We start from the raw sequence: 21,082 nt of genomic DNA, 5'->3' as shown, positions 1-21,082 counted from the left end.
ATTACTATATGGGCACTACTACAGTGGAATTACTATGGGGCATTACTATATGGGCATTACCATATGGGCACTACTACGGGGGCATTACCATATGGGCACTACTATGGGGGCATTACCATATGGGCACTACTACGGGGGCACTACCATATGGGCACTACTACGGGGACACTACCATATGGGCACTACTACGGGGGCACTACCATATGGGCACTACTACGGGGGCACTACCATATGGGCACTACTACGGGGGCATTACCATATGGGCACTACTACAGGGGGCATTACCATATGGGCACTACTACAGGGGCATTACCATATGAGCACTACAGGGGCATTACTATATGGGCATTACTATGGGGGCACTGCTATATGGGCACTACTACGGGGGCACTACTACGGGGGTACTACTATATGGGCACTACTACAGGGGCATAACTATACGGGCACTACTACAGGGGCATAACTATATGGGCACTACTACAGGGGCATTACTATATGGGCACTACTACAGGGGAATTACCATATAGGCACTACTGCGGGGGCACTACTATATGGGCACTACTACGGGGGCACTACTATAGGGGCACTACTACAGGGGCATTACTATATGGGCACTACAACAGGGGAAATACCATATAGGCACTACTGCAGGGGCACTACTACAGGGGCATTACTATGGGGGCACTACTATGGGGGCACTACTATGGGGGCACTACTATGGGGGCACTACTATGGGGGCACTACTATGGGGGCACTACTATGGGGGCACTACTATGGGGGCACTACTATGGGGGGCACTACTACAGAGGCATTACTATATGGGCACTACTATGTACTATGGGGGATTACCATATGGGCACTACTAGAGGGGCATTACTATATAGGCACTACTATGGGGGCATTACAATATGGGCACCACTACAGGGGCACTACTACAGGGCTATTACCATAGGGGCACTACTACAGGGCAATTACCATACGGGTACTACTACAGGGGTATTAACCATATGGGCACTACTACAGGGGCATTACTTAAAGGACATTCCTATATGGGCACTACTACAGGGGCATTACCATATGGGCACTACTACAGGGGACATTCCTATATGGGCACTACTACAGGGGGCATTACTATAGGTGCACTGGGTGACAAAAATCCAAGTTTCGGCCCTGCACACATATATACATACAGCCAATGTCATTAAGAACTATCTTCAGCGTAAAGAAGAACAAGGAGTCCTGGAAGTGATGATATGGCCCCCACAGAGCCCTGATCTCACCATCACCCAGTCTGTCTGGGATTACATGAAGAGACAGACGGATATGAGCAACCTACATCCACAGAGCCCTGATCTCAGCATCATAGAGGTCTGTCTGGGATTACATGGAGAGACAGAAGGATATGAGCAGGCTACATCCACAGAGCCCTGATCTCACCATCATAGAGTCTGTCTGGGATTACATGGAGACAGAAGGATATGAGCAGGCTACATCCACAGAGCCCCGATCTCAGCATCATAGAGTCTGTCTGGGATTACATGGAGAGACAGACGGATATGAGCAACCTACATCCACAGAGCCCTGATCTCACCATCATAGAGTCTGTCTGGGATTACATGAAGAGACAGAAGGATATGAGCAGGCTACATCCACAGAGCCCCGATCTCAGCATCATAGAGTCTGTCTGGGATTACATGAAGAGACAGACGGATATGAGCAACCTACATCCACAGAGCCCTGATCTCCACCATCATAGAGTCTGTCTGGGATTACATGGAGAGACAGAAGGATATGAGCAGGCTACATCCACAGAGCCCTGATCTCACCATCACCCAGTCTGTCTGGGATTACATGAAGAGACAGAAGGATCTGAGCAAGCTACATCCACAGAGCCCCTGATCTCACCATCATAGAGTCTGTCTGGGATTACATGGAGAGACAGAAGGATATGAGCAAGCTACATCCACAGAGCCCCGATCTCACCATCATCCAGTCTGTCTGGGATTACATGGAGAGACAGAAGGATCTGAGCAAGCTACATCCACAGAGCCCTGATCTCAGCATCATAGAGTCTGTCTGGGATTACATGGAGAGACAGAAGGATATGAGGAAGCTACATCCACAGAGCCCTGATCTCAGCATCACAGAGTCCTGTCTGAGATTACATGGAGAGACAGAAGGATATGAGCAGGCTACATACACAGAGCCCTGATCTCACCATCATACAGTCTGTCTAGGATTACATGGAGAGACAGATGGATATGAGCCAGCTACATCCACAGAGCCCTGATCTCAGCATCATAGAGTCTGTCTGGGATTACATGGAGAGGACAGACAGATATGAGCAAGCTACATCCACAGAGCCCTGATCTCACAATCATAGAGTCTGTCTGGGATTACATGGAGAGACAGACAGATATGAGCAAGATACATACACAGAGCCCTGATCTCAGCATCATAGAGTCTGTCTGGGATTACATGAAGAGACAGAAGGATATGAGGAAGCTACATACACAGAGCCCTGATCTCACCATCATAGAGTCTGTCTGGGATTACATGAAGAGACAGACGGATATGAGCAGGCTACATCCACAGAGCCCTGATCTCAGCATCATAGAGTCTGTCTGGGATTACATGAAGAGACAGAAGGATATGAGCAGGCTACATCCATAGAGCCCTGATCTCACCATCATAGAGTCTGTCTGAGATTACATGAAGAGACAGAAGGATATGAGCAACCTACATACACAGAGCCCTGATCTCACCATCATAGAGTCTGTCTGGGATTACATGAAGAGGACAGACGGATATGAGCCAGCTACATACACAGAGCCCTGATCTCAGCATCATAGAGTCTGTCTGGGATTACATGGAGAGACAGAAGGATATGAGGAAGCTACATCCACAGAGCCCTGATCTCAGCATCATAGAGTCTGTCTGGGATTACATGGAGAGACAGAAGGATATGCGCAAGCTACATCCACAGAGCCCTGATCTCAGCATCATAGAGTCTGTCTGGGATTACATGGAGAGACAGAAGGATATGAGCAGGCTACATCCACAGAAGATCTGTGCTTAGTTCTCCAAGATGTTTGGAACAACCTCCCTGCTCAGTTTCTATAAAAACTGTGTACAAGTGTACCTAGAAGAACTGATGCTGTTTTGAACGCAAAGGGCGGTCACACCAAATATTGATTTGATTTACATTTATCTTCTGTTCATTGACTTTGCATGTTGTTAATTGACAAAAAATAAACTATTAACACTTCTATTTCTGAATGCATCCTTACTTTGCAGGGGATGCAGTCAGGAAGCAGACGGTCGAAATGACAACCGCCGGCTTCCCGACTGTGCAATCCCGACGGGACTAATGATAGGCGTCGAAATCCCGACGCCTATAATTATACCTACGCCGGGGACAGCAGCAGGGGGGGGGGTTGGTTAGGTTTAGGCACTAGGGGGGAGGTTAGGGTTAGTCACCCCTAAAGGTGGGTTAGTGTTAGGGGGGAGAAAGGTTAAAGATAGTTAGATACTTACCTTGTCGGGGTCTTCACTACTGCCGGTCTTGGGATTTGAACCGCCGGACATACAGCCCCAGCACCAGCAGTAGTGAAGACCTTTGCAGCATTTTTTCCACACCTGCCTAAAACTTTTGCACAGTATTGTACATGGGGAGGAATACAGCCCCCAGGAGGGAGCAGCAGGCAGTGAGGGTGGGGGGTATAATACATACATGGGGAGGAATACAGACCCAGGAGGGAGCAGCAGGCAGTGAGGGTGGGGGGGTACAATACATACATGGGGAGGAATACAGCCCCAGGTGGGAGCAGCAGGCAGTGAGGGTGGGGGGTATAATACATACATGGGGAGGAATACAGCACCAGGAGGGAGCAGCAGGCAGTGAGAGTGGGGGGTATAATACATACATGGGGAGGAATACAGCACCAGGAGGGAGCAGCAGGCAGTGAGAGTGGGGGTATAATACATACATGGGGAGGAATACAGCACCAGGAGGGAGCAGCAGGCAGTGAGGGTGGGGGGTATAATACATACATGGGGAGGAATACAGCACCAGGAGGGAGCAGCAGGCAGTGAGGGTGGGGGGTATAATACATACATGGGGAGGAATACAGCACCAGGAGGGAGCAGCAGGCAGTGAGTGGGGGGTATAATACATACATGGGGAGGAATACAGCCCAGGAGGGAGCAGCAGGCAGTGAGGGTGGGGGGTATAATACATACATGGGGAGGAATAGAGCACCAGGAGGGAGCAGCAGGCAGTGGGTGGGGGGTATAATACATACATGGGGAGGAATACAGCACCAGGAGGGAGCAGCAGGCAGTGAGTGGGGGGTATAATACATACATGGGGAGGAGTACAGCCCAGGAGGGAGCAGCAGGCAGTGAGGGTGGGGGGTATAATACATACATGGGGAGGAATACAGCACCAGGAGGGAGCAGCAGGCAGTGAGGGTGGGGGGTATAATACATACATGGGGAGGAATACAGCCCCAGGAGGGAGCAGCAGGCAGTGAGGGTGGGGGGTATAATACATACATGGGGAGGAATACAGCCCCCAGGAGGGAGCAGCAGGTAGTGAGGGTGGGGGGTATAATACATACATGGGGAGGAATACAGCCCCCAGGAGGGAGCAGTGAGTGGGGGTATAATACATACATGGGGAGGAATACAGCCCCCAGGAGGGAGCAGTGGGTGGGGGTATAATACATACATGGGGAGGAATACAGCCCCCAGGAGGGAGCAGTGAGTGGGGGTATAATACATACATGGGGAGGAATACAGCCCCCAGGAGGGAGCAGTGGGTGGGGGTATAATACATACATGGAGAGGAATACTGGGGGCAGTGGGTGGGGGTATAATACATACATGGGGAGGGGATACAGCCCCCAGGAGGGAGCAGCAGGCAGTGAGGGTGGGGGGTATAATACATACATGGGGAGGAATACAGCACTAGGAGGGAGCAGCAGGTAGTGAGGGTGGGGGGTATAATACATACATGGGGAGGAATACAGAACCAGGAGGGAGCAGCAGGTAGTGAGGGTGGGGGGTATAATACATACATGGGGAGGAATACAGCCCCCTGGAGGGAGCAGCAGGCAGTGAGTGGGGGTATAATACATACATGGGGAGGAATACAGCACCAGGAGGGAGCAGTGAGTGGGGGTATAATACATACATACATGGGGAGGAATACAGCCCCCAGGAGGGAGCAGTGGGTGGGGGGTATAATACATACATGGGGCGGAATACAGCCCCCAGGGGGGAGCAGTGGGTGGGGGGGTATAATACATACATGGGGACGGATACAGCCCCCAGGAGGGAGCAGTGGGTGAGGGGGTATAAGAGGGATACAGCCCCCAGGAGGGAGCAGTGGGTGGGGGGGTATAATACATACATGGGGAGGTATACAGCCCCCAGGAGGGAGCAGTGGGTGGGGGGGTATAATACATACATGGGGAGGAATACAGCCACCAGGAGGGAGCAGTGGGTGGGGGGGTATAATACATACATGGGGAGGAATACAGCCCCCCAGGAGGGAGCAGTGGGTGGGGGGGTATAATACATACATGGGGACGGATACAGCCACCAGGAGGGAGCAGTGGGTGGGGGGGTATAATACATACATGGGGACGGATACAGCCCCCAGGAGGGATCAGTGGGTGGGGGGGTATAATACATACATGGGGAGGAATACAGCGGCCAGGAGGGAGCAGTGGGTGGGGGGGTATAATACATACATGGGGACGGATACAGCCCCCAGGAGGGATCAGTGGGTGGGGGGGTATAATACATACATGGGGAGGAATGCAGCCCCCAGGAGGGAGCAGTGGGTGGAGGGGTATAATACATACATGGGGAGGAATACAGCCCCCAGGAGGGAGCAGTGGGTGGAGGGTATAATACATACATGGGGAGGAATACAGCCCCCAGGAGGGAGCAGTGGGTGGGGGGTATAATACATACATGGGGAGGAATACAGCCCCAGGAGGGAGCAGTGGGTGGAGGGTATAATACATACATGGGGAGGAATACAGCCCCAGGAGGGAGCAGTGGGTGGAGGGTATAATACATACATGGGGAGGAATACAGCCCCCAGGAGGGAGCAGTGGGTGGAGGGTATAATACATACATGGGGAGGAATACAGCCCCCAGGAGGGAGCAGTGGGTGGGGGGTATAATACATACATGGGGAGGAATACAGCCCCCAGGAGGGAGCAGTGGGTGGGGGGTATAATACATACATGGGGAGGAATACAGCCCCCAGGAGGGAGCAGTGGGTGGGGGGGTATAATACATACATGGGGAGGAATACAGCCCCCAGGAGGGAGCAGTGGGTGGGGGGGTATAATACATACATGGGGAGGAATGCAGCCCCCAGGAGGGAGCAGTGGGTGGGGGGGTATAATACATACATGGGGACGGATATAGCCCCCAGGAGGGAGCAGTGGGTGAGGGGGTATAATACATACATGGGGAGGGATACAGCCCCCAGGAGGGAGCAGTGGGTGGGGGGGTATAATACATACATGGGGAGGTATACAGCCCCCAGGAGGGAGCAGTGGGTGGAGGGGTATAATACATACATGGGGAGGAATACAGCCACCAGGAGGGAGCAGTGGGTGGGGGGGTATAATACATACATGGGGAGGAATACAGCCACCAGGAGGGAGCAGTGGGTGGGGGGGTATAATACATACATGGGGACGGATACAGCCCCCAGGAGGGAGCAGTGGGTGGGGGGGTATAATACATACATGGGGACGGATACAGCCCCCAGGAGGGAGCAGTGGGTGGGGGGGTATAATACATACATGGGGACGGATACAGCCCCCAGGAGGGATCAGTGGGTGGGGGGGGTATAATACATACATGGGGAGGAATACAGCGGCCAGGAGGGAGCAGTGGGTGGGGGGGTATAATACATACATGGGGACGGATACAGCCCCCAGGAGGGAGCAGTGGGTGGGGGGGTATAATACATACATGGGGAGGAATGCAGCCCCCAGGAGGGAGCAGTGGGTGGGGGGGTATAATACATACATGGGGAGGAATGCAGCCCCCAGGAGGGAGCAGTGGGTGGGGGGGTATAATACATACATGGGGAGGAATACAGCCCCCAGGAGGGAGCAGTGGGTGGGGGGTATAATACATACATGGGGAGGAATACAGCCCCCAGGAGGGAGCAGTGGGTGGGGGGTATAATACATACATGGGGACGGATACAGCCCCCAGGAGGGAGCAGTGGGTGGGGGGTATAATACATACATGGGGAGGAATACAGCCCCCAGGAGGGAGCAGTGGGTGGGGGGTATAATACATACATGGGGAGGAATACAGCCCCCAGGAGGGAGCAGTGGGTGGGGGGTATAATACATACATGGGGAGGAATACAGCCCCCAGGAGGGAGCAGTGGGTGAGGGGGTATAATACATACATGGGGAGGAATACAGCCCCCAGGAGGGAGCAGTGGGTGGGGGGTATAATACATACATGGGGAGGGATACAGCCCCCAGGAGGGAGCAGTGGGTGGGGGGTATAATACATACATGGGGACGGATACAGCCCCCAGGAGGGAGCAGTGGGTGGGGGGTATAATACATACATGGGGAGGAATACAGCCCCCAGGAGGGAGCAGTGGGTGGGGGGTATAATACATACATGGGGAGGAATACAGCCCCCAGGAGGGAGCAGTGGGTGGGGGGTATAATACATACATGGGGAGGAATACAGCCCCCAGGAGGGAGCAGTGGGTGAGGGGGTATAATACATACATGGGGAGGAATACAGCCCCCAGGAGGGAGCAGTGGGTGAGGGGGTATAATACATACATGGGGAGGAATACAGCCCCCAGGAGGGAGCAGTGGGTGGGGGGTATAATACATACATGGGGAGGAATACAGCCCCCAGGAGGGAGCAGTGGGTGGGGGGTATAATACATACATGGGGAGGGATACAGCCCCCAGGAGGGAGCAGTGGGTGGGGGGTATAATACATACATGGGGACGGATACAGCCCCCAGGAGGGAGCAGTGGGTGGGGGGTATAATACATACATGGGGAGGAATACAGCCCCCAGGAGGGAGCAGTGGGTGGGGGGTATAATACATACATGGGGAGGAATACAGCCCCCAGGAGGGAGCAGTGGGTGAGGGGGTATAATACATACATGGGGAGGAATACAGCCCCCAGGAGGGAGCAGTGGGTGAGGGGGTATAATACATACATGGGGAGGAATACAGCCCCCAGGAGGGAGCAGTGGGTGGGGGGTATAATACATACATGGGGAGGAATACAGCCCCCAGGAGGGAGCAGTGGGTGGGGGGTATAATACATACATGGGGAGGAATACAGCCCCGCACTGATATATCCGCTGACATCAGCCCACCCCCATTTCATCCCTCCGTTATCCCGTTACATCATACCCCAGGGCCGGTACCTGGAAGCCGCCTTTGTTCCTTCCTCCGCGGCAGCCCCCACCGTATCCTCCTGACTCTCCCCGTCCCCCGTACGATGAGCGGAGACCCCTCAGCCAGCCCCCTGCGATCTGAGCATCAGCGAGGTGAGGCGCCCGGAGGCCTCTGGGAAATGTAGTTTTCCAATCACCAGGCTGCAGCCTCCGGCAACGCGCTGCGTGACCGGGACAGACCACAGCTCCCATAATGCCCACAAACAGTGATCGCAGCTCGCCTGCGCAAGGCATTGTGGTTATTGGAGTCTAATCTGCTGTCATCGCCGAGGATACTAAGGTGTTAGAGGAGGGAGAGAACTACTACTCCCAGAGGCTGAGGAGACTGGGCTATCTGAGGCTATGGCTCTGCAGCATTACGGTTCATTCATCGAGCACCAAGAGAGGTCTGTACTATGGTGATGGGTGATCCGAATATAGTGGTCACTAAACTGACAGAGGAGAGTGATCACCGATCAATACAATGACACAGGAGAAGTGATCACCGATCAATACAATGACACAGGAGAAGTGATCACCGATCAATACAATGACACAGGAGAAGTGATCACCGATCAATACAATGACACAGGAGAAGTGATCACCGATCAATACAATGACACAGGAGAGTGATGAGCGATCACTACGCTGACACAGGAGAAGTGATCACCGATCAATACAATGACACAGGAGAGTGATCACCGATCAATACAATGACACAGGAGAGTGATCACCGATCAATACAATGACACAGGAGAAGTGATCACCGATCAATACAATGACACAGGAGAGTGATCACCGATCAATACAATGACACAGGAGAAGTGATCACCGATCAATACAATGACACAGGAGAAGTGATCACCGATCAATACAATGACACAGGAGAGTGATCACCGATCAATACAATGACACAGGAGAGTGATGAGCGATCACTACGCTGACACAGGAAATGCGATCACCGATCAATACGCTGACACAGGAGAGTGATCACCGATCAATACAATGACACAGGAGAGTGATCACCGATCAATACGCTGACACAGGAGAGTGATCACCGATCAATACGCTGACACAGGAGAGTGATGAGCGATCAATACGCTGACACAGGAGAGTGATGAGCGATCACTACGCTGACACAGGAAATGCGATCACCGATCAATACGCTGACACAGGAGAGTGATGAGCGATCACTACGCTGACACAGGAAATGCGATCACCGATCAATACGCTGACACAGGAGAAGCGATCACCGATCAATACGCTGACACAGGAAATGCAATCACCGATCAATACGCTGACACAGGAAATGCAATCACCGATCAATATAATACATCGCCTTTTTTATACTATACCATTTGCATGGGTGAACTTCACTATTGGTATGCTGCACAGTGGTGACGAGGCCATCTGATTTAAAGACACCTTTATATGTGGAAGTCATAGTTTTTGAACGTGAGTGTGGTACGATCATCCTTTCTGCTCATATTCAGAGGAAGAAATCACCACTTATTTGTGTTATTTGAGAGACTTTTTACGAATTACTACACTATATTATTTTCTTCTTGTTTGTTCTCTTTTTCCATTTTCGGCGAGATTCCATACAAGAAGAACTAGAACTGCGTCCATCACATTGAACATTCCCTTTGGGCAGTAAGACTATATTGATAGTATTGTATTGGTTTCTTTGCTGTATGGTGTGTGCTACTTTATAAGGAGTGCGCAGACTTTTAGGGTTGCCCAATCTTTTTGGTTTGTGACTTATCTATTGGGGGTTGGTAATCCCCCCACGGTCAATCCTTCTTTGCAGCCCCCTTGTGCGCAGTTGTCCACTGTACCTTTCTTTTCATACAATACACTGATCAGTACGCTGACACAGGAGAAGCGATCACCGATCAATATGCTGACACAGGAGAAGCGATCACCGATCAATACGCTGACACAGGAGAAGCAATCATCGATCAATACATCGATCAATACGCTGACACAGGAAATGCGATCACGATCAATACGCTGACACAGGAGAAGCGATCACTGATCAATATGCTGACACAGGAGAAGCGATCACCGATCAATACGCTGACACAGGAGAAGCGATCATCGATCAATACATCGATCAATACGCTGACACAGGAGATGTGATCACCGATCACTACGCTGACACAGGAGAAGCGATCACCGATCAATACACCGATCATTACGCTGACACAGGAGAAGCGATCACCGATCAATACACTGATCAGTACGCTGACACAGGAGATGCGATCACCAATCAATACGCTGACACAGGAGATGCGATCACCAATCAATACGCTGACACAGGAGAAGCGATCACCGATCAATATGCTGACAGGAGAAGCGATCACCGATCAATACGCTGACACAGGAGATGCGATCACCGATCAATACGCTGACACAGGAGATGCGATCACCGATCAATACGCTGACACAGGAGAAGCGATCATCGATCAATACATCGATCAATACGCTGACACAGGAGATGTGATCACCTATCAATACGCTGACACAGGAGAAGCGATCACCGATCAATACACCGATCATTACGCTGACACAGGAGAAACGATCACCGATCAATACACTGATCAGTACGCTGACACAGGAGATGCGATCACCAATCAATACGCTGACACAGGAGAAGCGATCACCGATCAATATGCTGACAGGAGAAGCGATCACCGATCAATACGCTGACACAGGAGATGCGATCACCGATCAATACGCTGACACAGGAGATGCGATCACCGATCAATACGCTGACACAGGAAATGCGATCACCGTTCAATGTGCTGACACAGGAGAAGCGATCACCGATCAATACGCTGACACAGGAGAAGCGATCACCGATCAATATGCTGACAGGAGTTGCGATCACCGATCAATACGCTGACACAGGAGATGCGATCACCGATCAATACACCGATCAATACGCTGACACAGGAGAAGCGATCACCGATCAATATGCTGACACAGGAGTTGCGATCACCGATCAATACGCTGACACAGGAGAAGCGATCACCGATCAATACACTGATCAATATGCTGACACAGGAGTTGCGATCACCGATCAATACGCTGACACAGGAGAAGCGATCACCGATCAATACACCGATCAATATGCTGACACAGGAGTTGCGATCACCGATCAATACGCTGACACAGGAGATGCGATCACCGATCAATACGCTGACACAGGAAAAGCGATCACCGATCAATACACCGATCAGTATTCTGACACAGGAGAAGCGATCACCGATCAATACGCTGACACAGGAGAAGCGATCACCGATCAATGCGCTGACACAGGAGAAGCGATCATCGATCAATACACCGATCAATACGCTGACACAGGAGAAGCGATCACCGATCAATGCGCTGACACAGGAGAAGCGATCATCGATCAATACATCGATCAATACGCTGACACAGGAGAAGCGATCATCGATCAATACACCGATCAATACGCTGACACAGGAGAAGCGATCACCGATCAATGCGCTGACACAGGAGAAGCGATCACCGATCAATACGCTGACACAGGAGAAGCGATCACCGATCACTACACCGATCACTACGCTGACACGGGAGAAGCGATCACCGATCAATACGCTGACACAGGAGAAGCAAACACCGATCAATACACCGATCACTACGCTGACACGGGAGATGCGATCACCGATCAATACGCTGACACAGGAGAAGCGATCACCGATCAATACACCGATCAATATGCTGACACAGGAGATGCGATCACCGATCAATACACCGATCAATACGCTGACACGGGAGATGCGATCACTGATCAATACACCGATACTCTGGAACCCTCTCCGTCGGCCCCTTGCAGGCTGGCGGCTGTGCATGCACATTAGGCGCGGAGGACCTGCAGCGTCCGCTATCGCTCTGCTCTCGTCTCTTCCCCGGGACGGGCTCTTATCGGAGTTTGTTTCGCGAGTTAGAGGATTGTGCTAAATTCCTGTGAGAATGATCATTTTCATGCTGCGAATGATGTATCAGAGCCACGTTACAGAAGCGGAGTGTGACGTACTGGCCGGATGTGGGCATTGCGGATCGGGTCCTGCGATCTCGCTCGCTGATCCCCCAAGCCGCAGTATTATTGATATACTGCAGTGTTTGGGGGACGTATCTGGCCAGCATTCCTGGAAATGGGGTATATCACCCTTGTTTTCCGGGAGTCTGCAGCGCTGGACGCAGATTTCCTTCTTCCTATAGGCGCGGTATGTTAGTATTTGCTGGACGGCATTGTACGGCCCCTTCCCTGTGACTGAGCGTTACCATCCGGACCTGAATCCTCTCCACTATTTATTTTTTTTGCTATATAGCTGCTAAGAGCTTCAGGGGTAGATGTACTGAGCCTTGGGGAGAGATAAAGAACCAACCAATCAGCTCCTAACTGTCATTTTTTAAACACAGGGCTTGATTAATTACGGATCGCTATTGTGATAACGGCTGCGATTACGCACACAGCCCCGGTGCGATAATATGCTAATGACTGCAATCGTAAAGCCAGCATAGAGCCGCCCACTACCGCTATCTCACATCCGTAATACCGTGCAGTCCTGCGTATACATCGGGAACATCGAGTAACATCGGCCCCTCACACACAGGACCTCATTCAGAGGCGGTCGCATGGAGCGACTGGTCGTAGAGAGCGATGTTTTTTTCAACTGCGCATGCGTGTACATGGCAGTGCACGTGCGCAAGGCTGTCATTCCGACCACAATCCTCTTGCTCGCTAGTCACTACGAGGTCGTAGCTGTGATTGACATTTCGTGCCGTTTGTGGGTGGTTACAGGGGTAGGTGCTTGTGAACGGAGGTGTGGTGCGCACGCAGGCGTGGTTGACCTTAAAAAGGGCGGTTTAATGGCGTGCATATATTACTGAGCGAGTCATCACACGTCATCTCGTTGCACTACCAACGCTAATGCTCGCAGAGCTAAGGGTAGCCCAGGGTCTGCCTTAAGCATTGCGAGTGCTGGCGATGGTTTCTGCCTCAACCGATGTCTGTAGGCAATTAACAATGTAACAGGTGTTAATCGTGCTGACGTAGGCTGCCGCCTGCGACCGACTCTGAATTAGGCCGTAGAGATAGGAGGTGTGCTTTCATTGTTGTGGGTGTTTCCGATGTGCGTTGCGACTGAACGCTCGTTTTGCATATTGTCGATCACTTTGGGTGCGACCAATCGCTCCCGAGCGACCGCCTCTGAATGATGTCCACAATTATAACAGGTCTGACCTGACTCAGACATCGCTAACCTCGTCGTACGCAATGAGTACACAAGCTGCGTATGCCGTCGCAGAGGCTAATTTATGCACGCCCATGTAACAGCGTTCTAACAGACCACAACGCCTGCGTTTCTCCAACCACTCCCCCGTCACCAGCCCCAAACGCTGACGTCAATGTTAACTCTCGCACGCGCAAGGCACCATCGGCCGATCTGCGTACGCTGTTACAGTTACGATCTGTAATAAATCAGGACCACAGTGTGCAGCTGATTGGTGGGTACTTTATCTCTCTCCTAGGCTTAGTACATAGGCGCCTCAGTTACATACACAGCATGCTATTGTGTGAGTGGTAGTGCTGTATCTGCAGCTGATTGGTGGGTATTTTGGGCCTGATTCAGACCCGCTTGCGAGCGCTATGGTCGATGGTGGCCCCTGTGCGCATGCGCACGACGGAGCCGGCTCCGTCGTGCGCATGCGCGAGACCCGGATAGCGACAGGCAATCCGTCGCTACGGGTCTCGTACCAAAGGGGGCGTGCTGTCGATGTTGAGGGACAGCACGCCCCCTTTGGTGGGAGGGCCGGGGGCGTGGTTGTCCAGACGGTAGGCGTTTCCATGGGAACGCCTACCGTCTGGGGCCGGCCCCACTGACATCACAAGTGATGTCAGTGGGAGTGCTTTCGGCTCTGTTAGAGCCGAAAGCACTTTGGGGCTTGCGGCAACGAGACCCTACCACAAGAGACCCTACCGCAAGCCATCTTCCTGGCCGCTCGCTATAGCTGTGGGTGGTCACCCACAGCTATGTGAGCGGCCAGCAGGCCGCTCTAAAAAACCAGAAGGCCGGCCCTGATTCAGAGCGAGCGCTCTGTCAGAGCGTCCGGCTCTGAATCAGGGCCTTTATCTCTCTCCGAGGCTTAGTACATAGGTGCCTCAGTTATATACACAGCATACTATTGTGTGAGTGGTAGTGCTGTATCTGCAGCTGATTGGTGGGTACTTTATCTCTCTCCTAGGCTTGTACATAGGTGCCTCAGTTACATACACAGCATACTATTGTGTGAGTGGTAGTGCTGTATCTGCAGCTGATTGGTGGGTACTTTATCTCTCTCCTAGGCTTGTACATAGGTGCCTCAGTTACATACACAGCATACTATTGTGTGAGTGGTAGTGCTGTATCTGCAGCTGATTGGTGGGTACTTTATCTCTCTCCTAGGCTTGTACATAGGTGCCTCAGTTACATACACAGCATACTATTGTGTGAGTGGTAGTGCTGTATCTGCAGCTGATTGGTGGGTACTTTATCTCTCTCCTAGGCTTGTACATAGGTGCCTCAGTTACATACACAGCATACTATTGTGTGAGTGGTAGTGCTGTATCTGCAGCTGACCACACAGGATGTGAAGGCGTGCCATGGCTGTATTTTGCAAGGAACACATCCGTTATGGCTTCTGAAAGTATCTACTCTGGGCTTTTGTATGCAAAATAAATGTACAATTCCGGATTTATATATACTGTACATATTTCATGTTGTGTTGAACCACTCAGTGCACACTTATCGTTATATTTGATATCTTATACATTTTGGGGAGGTTTTTTTGACTGTGTTTTTTTTATCAAAGGTGCAGGTGTAACAGTATTAAATGTTTATTTTATTATTAAACTCTGTATATGCAAGTATTACTAATAAGGTGCCTCTTTGGTATATGATTTCTTCCATATTAGGGCTCAATCCTTTTAGGTGTGAGTTTGCAAATGTGAGTTTGTTTCCTGAAACTCACATCTCACGATTGCGCACACACGATACATTCGAGGTCCTATTAGAAATGCCAATTCGCTGAAGTCGTGGAGATGGTGAGCAAATTTTCTACACAATGCAACCTGGGAGAAATGCATGAGAGAGTAGGGGAACCTTCCTGGACCCCCAAAAAGTAATAACTGAGATAGCAGGACATATAGACGGTTGTTAGTGACAACTGAGATAGAAGGACCATATAGAAGGCTGTTAGTGACAACTGAGATAGCAGGACCATATAGACGGCTGTTAGTGACAACTGAGATAGCAGGACCATATAGAAGGCTGTTAGTGACAGCTGAGATAGAAGGACCATATACGGTTGTTAGTGACAACTGAGATAGAAGGACCATATAGACGGTTGTTAGTGACAACTGAGATAGAAGGACCATATAGACGGTTGTTAGTGACAACTGAGATAGAAGGACCATATAGACGGTTGTTAGTGACAACTGAGATAGCAGGACCATATAGACGGCTGTTAGTGACAACTGAGATAGCAGGACATATAGACGGTTGTTAGTGACAACTGAGATAGAAGGACCATATAGACGGTTGTTAGTGACAACTGAGATAGAAGGACCATATAGACGGTTGTTAGTGACAACTGAGATAGCAGGACCATATAGACGGCTGTTAGTGACAACTGAGATAGAAGGACCATATAGACGGCTGTTAGTGACAACTGAGATAGAAGGACCATATAGACGGTTGTTAGTGACAACTGAGATAGAAGGACCATATAGACGGCTGTTAGTGACAACTGAGATAGAAGGACCATATAGACGGCTGTTAGTGACAACTGAGATAGCAGGACCATATAGACGGCTGTTAGTGACAACTGAGATAGAAAGACCATATAGAAGGCTGTTAGTGACAGCTGAGATAGAAGGACCATATAGATGGCTGTTAGTGACAACTGAGATAGAAGGACCATATAGACGGCTGTTAGTGACAACTGAGATAGCAGGACATATAGACGGCTGTTAGTGACAACTGAGATAGCAGGACATATAGACGGCTGTTAGTGACAACTGAGATAGCAGGGGATGCAGTCAGGAAGCTGACGGTCGTTATGCCTCATTATACCTATGCTGGGAGCCCAATGCCCGGCATACCGAACGAAGGTAAGCCGGGTGGCGGGCGCAGACAGCCGCGGGGGGAGGGGAAGGTTAGGTTAGGGGCTCCTGGGGGAGACTTGGGGTTAGGCACCACCCAGGGAGGGGAAGGGGGGGTTAGGCACCCCCAGGGGGAGGTTAGGGTTAGGCACCCCCCAGGAGACTTAGATTTAGGCTGGGGGGGGTTAGGCACCCCTAAGGGGGGGTAGGGTTAGTTATACTTACCTAATTCCCCTGTCGGGATTTTCACTGCTGTCGGTCAGCCGGCGTTGGGATATGAACCGGCGGTCATTAATACTGTTTCCAATAGCAGGACCATGTAGAAGGTTGTTAGTGACAACTGAGATAGCAGGACCATATAGAGGTTAGTGACAACTGAGATAGAGGGGCCATATAGAGGCTGTTAGTGATAACTAAGATAGAGGGGCCATATAGAGGCTGTTAGTGACAACTGAGATAGCAGGACCATATAGAAGGTTGTTAGTGACAACAGATAGCAGGACCATAGAGAAGGCTGTTAGTGACAACTGAGATACCAGAACCACAAAGAAGGCTGTTAATGATAACTGAGATAGCAGGACCATATAGAGGCTGTTAGTGACAACTGAGAGGGCAGGACCGTATAGAAGGCTGTTAATGACAACAGATAGCAGGGCCATATAGAGGTTGTTAGTAACAACTGAGATAGGACCGTATAGAAGGCTGTTAATAACAACTGAGATAGCAGGGCCATATAGAAGGCTGTTAGTGACAACTGAGATAGCAGGGCAATATAGAGGCTGTTAGTGACAACTGAGATAGCAGGGCCATATAGAAGGCTGTTAGTGACAACTGAGATAGCAGGGCCATATAGAGGCTGTTAGTGGCAATGTAGATTGCAGGGCCATAAAGAGGCTGTTAGTGACAACTAAGAGCAGGACCATATAGAAGGCTGTTAATGACAACTGATATAGCATGACCATATAGATGGCTGTTAGTGACAACTAAGAGGGGCCATATAGAGTCTGTTAGTGACAACTGAGATAGAAGGACCATACAAAAGGCTGTTAGTGACAACTGTGATACAAGAACAATATAGAAGGCTTTTAGTGATAACTGAGATAGCAGAACTGTATAGAAGGCTGTTAGTGACAACTGAGATAGCAGGACCATATAGAGGTTGTTAGTGACAACTGAGATAGCAGGACCATATAGAGGCTTTTAGTCACATTGGAGATAGCAGGGCCATAAAGAGGCTATTAGTGGCAACTGAGATAGCAGGACCATATAGAAGGCTTTTATTGACAACTGAGATAGCAGAACCATATAAAAGGCTGTTATTTACAACTGAGATAGCTGGACCATATAGAGGCTGTTAGTGACAACTGAGATAGTAGGACCATATAGAGGCTGTTAGTGACAGTGGAGATAGCAGGGCCATAAAGAGGCTGTTAGTGGCAACTGAGATAGCAGGGTCATATAGAGGCTGTTAGTGACAACTGAAATAGCAGGACCATATAGAAGGCTGTTATTGACAACAGAGATAGCAGGACCATATAGAGGCTGTAAGTGACAACTGAGATAGGACCATATAGAAACTGTTAGTGACAACTGAGACAGGACCATATAGAAGGCTTTTAGTGACAACTGAGATAGCAGGACCATATAGAAGGCTGTTAGTGACAACTGAGATCGCAGGACCATATAGGAGCTGTTAGTGACAATGGAGATAGTAGGGCCATAAAGAGGCTGTTAGCAGGGCCGGAGAGAGCGCCGCCGGGCCCCGGTAAAGAGGGGGTGCGGCCTAATCGCGGGAGGCGTGGCTACGCCCCCTTGAAGAAGTAAAATAATTTTATATTTTTGCAGCGGCGCTGAGCGCCGGGGAGGGGGCGCTGTGAGCCCCTCAGCCCGGCGCAAAGCCAGAGGGGGGCACGATCCATTTGATTGCACCCCCCCTCAGGCAGAGGAGATTGCTGTGGCTGCTGCTTAGCAGCCGCTAGCAATCTCCCACGTGCTGGGCTGCTGGGAGGGAGGCGGGTGGGGGGGGCGGCGCCGGGCCCCTCTGGAAGCCCGGGCCCAGGTAAAGTGCACCCGCTCCCCTCCCCTCTCGGCGCCCCTGGCTGTTAGAAGGGCCATATAGAGGCTGTTAGTGACGACTGAGAGGGCAGGACCGTATAGAAGGCTGTTAGTGACGACTGAGAGGGCAGGACCGTATAGAAGGCTGTTAGTGATGACTGAGAGGGCAGGACCGTATAGAAGGCTGTTAGTGATGACTGAGAGGGCAGGACCGTATAGAAGGCTGTTAGTGATGACAGAGGGCAGGACTGTATAGAAGGCTGTTAGTGATGACTCAGAGGGCAGGACCGTATAGAAGGCTGTTAATGATGACTGAGAGGGCAGGACTGTATAGAAGGCTGTTAATGACAACTAAGATAGAGGGGCCATATAGAGGCTGTTAGTGACGACTGAGAGGGCAGGACCGTATAGAAGGCTGTTAGTGTCGACTGAGAGGGCAGGACCGTATAGAAGGCTGTTAGTGATGACTGAGAGGGCAGGACTGTATAGAAGGCTGTTAGTGATGACTGAGAGGGCAGGACCGTATAGAAGGCTGTTAGTGATGACTGAGAGGGCAGGACTGTATAGAAGGCTGTTAGTGACGACTAAGATAGAGGGGCCATATAGAGGCTGTTAGTGACGACTGAGAGGGCAGGACCATATAGAAGGCTGTTAGTGACGACTAAGATAGAGGGGCCATATAGAAGGCTGTTAATGACAACTGAGATAGCAGGGCCATATAGAAGGCTGTTAATGACAACTGAGATAGCAGGGCCATATAGAGGCTGTTAATGACAACTGAGATAGCAGGGCCATATAGAGGCTGTTAGTGACTGAGAGGGCAGGACCGTATAGAGGCTGTTAGTGATGACTGAGAGGGCAGGACCGTATAGAGGCTGTTAGTGACAACTAAGATAGAGGGGCCATATAGAGGCTGTTAGTGATGACTGAGAGGGCAGCGCCGTATAGAAAGCTGTTAATGACAACTGAGATAGCAGGGCCATATAGAAGGCTGTTAATGACAACTGAGATAGCAGGGCCATATAGAAGGCTGTTAATGACAACTGAGATAGCAGGGCCATGTAGAAGGCTGTTAGTGACAACTGAGATAGCAGGGCCATATAGAAGGCTGTTAGTGACAACTGAGATAGCAGGGCCATATAGAAGGCTGTTAATGACAACTGAGATAGCAGGGCCATATAGAAGGCTGTTAGTGACAACTGAGATAGCAGGGCCATATAGAAGGCTGTTAGTGACAACTGAGATAGCAGGGCCATATAGAAGGCTGTTAGTGACAACTGAGATAGCAGGGCCATATAGAAGGCTGTTAGTGACAACTGAGATAGCAGGGCCATATAGAGGCTGTTAGTGATCATAAAGAAAGTACTGGAGGTTCTTTATAGGTGTCAAGTTGATAATTTTAGTAGTTTTTAATAATTGTTGAAAAAGATAGCTAGCAGGCGTTTTCAGCAAATGAAGAGTTTTTGTGTTTCTATGCAAGTTTGAATAAACACTTTTACCTCTCATTTGTAAGTTAAAAAATCAATCTCCCATCAATACAAGACCTCTTCATACATGTACAAAAATGAGCGAACGGTTCATTTGGATAACCACCCCTTTTTTTTAATGAACGACTGCAAATAGCGACCGGTTCTGAATCAGGGCCGTTGTCCTTTCACATAGGACACAGATAAACCAGCCCTTTTTTCAGTTAATCACTTTCTTATACCATCTAATGTGTCCGTATTATTAACTACAATCATTTACACCCCCACATACATATCGCACATAATTTGCATCTCCACATACATATCGCACATAGGCCCTCATTCAGACCCACTCGCAAGCGGGCGCACGTACGTTAGGCGTACGTACAAAATTATTTAAATTCAATGGCTCGCTCGTATTTTCGTTCGCATCTAAAATTCCACCCTAAACTCAGGCGACCCCTCCTCTAACTAACGAGCGTGCGAAATAGCGAGCGTACATCCCCGAAATGGCTTGAAGGGAACGCACGCACAAGTGAAACCGGAAGTGGCCTTGTCAGATGTCGATTACCTGCTCCTTTATTCTGCCTACCTCCATCAATCGTATCATGCCAATCAATGTATCAATTAGCTTAATTGTTTTTTTTTTTTCAACACAATGCAAGAAACTTTACTCTTGTCCGTGTTTGTGTTTACCCGCAGAATACGTACGGATGGAACATTCGCTTTTATTGTTCAAAAAACATGTGAACCACAATTAAACAATTGTTCTATTGCTGTGGATCCCCGCATATTTTCCGGGGTTCATTTCTTTATTTAAATTTGCAAACGCATGTCACTGCATCAAGCCTATCATAACTCTCCAGAGATTTCTGGCCCTGTCGAACACATGACTCATACACTAACCAATAAAATTGCTCCT

General features: G+C 50.1%; 1 protein-coding gene across 3 annotated transcripts in view; it reads right to left on the bottom strand.

Moving 5' to 3' along the window:
• The window catches only part of ST3GAL2 (ST3 beta-galactoside alpha-2,3-sialyltransferase 2), a 177,993-nt gene extending 169,433 nt beyond the window's left edge, over nt 1-8,560 (bottom strand). The window contains exon 1 of one of the 3 annotated variants that reach the window (XM_088446235.1): nt 8,458-8,560. The gene's annotated coding sequence lies outside the window, so the exon portion shown is untranslated. Of the gene's footprint in view, nt 1-8,356; nt 8,380-8,443 lie in introns of those variants that run through there. The other 2 variants (XM_088446236.1, XM_088446237.1) reach the window with 2 other exon arrangements.
• Nucleotides 8,561-21,082: the final 12,522 nt, after the last annotated feature.

This window comes from Taudactylus pleione, unplaced genomic scaffold (genome assembly GCF_031769625.1).
Source record: "Taudactylus pleione unplaced genomic scaffold, aTauple2 ptg000394l, whole genome shotgun sequence".
Lineage (NCBI taxonomy): Eukaryota > Metazoa > Chordata > Amphibia > Anura > Myobatrachidae > Taudactylus > Taudactylus pleione.
This window is presented reverse-complemented; position numbering and strand designations above follow the sequence as displayed.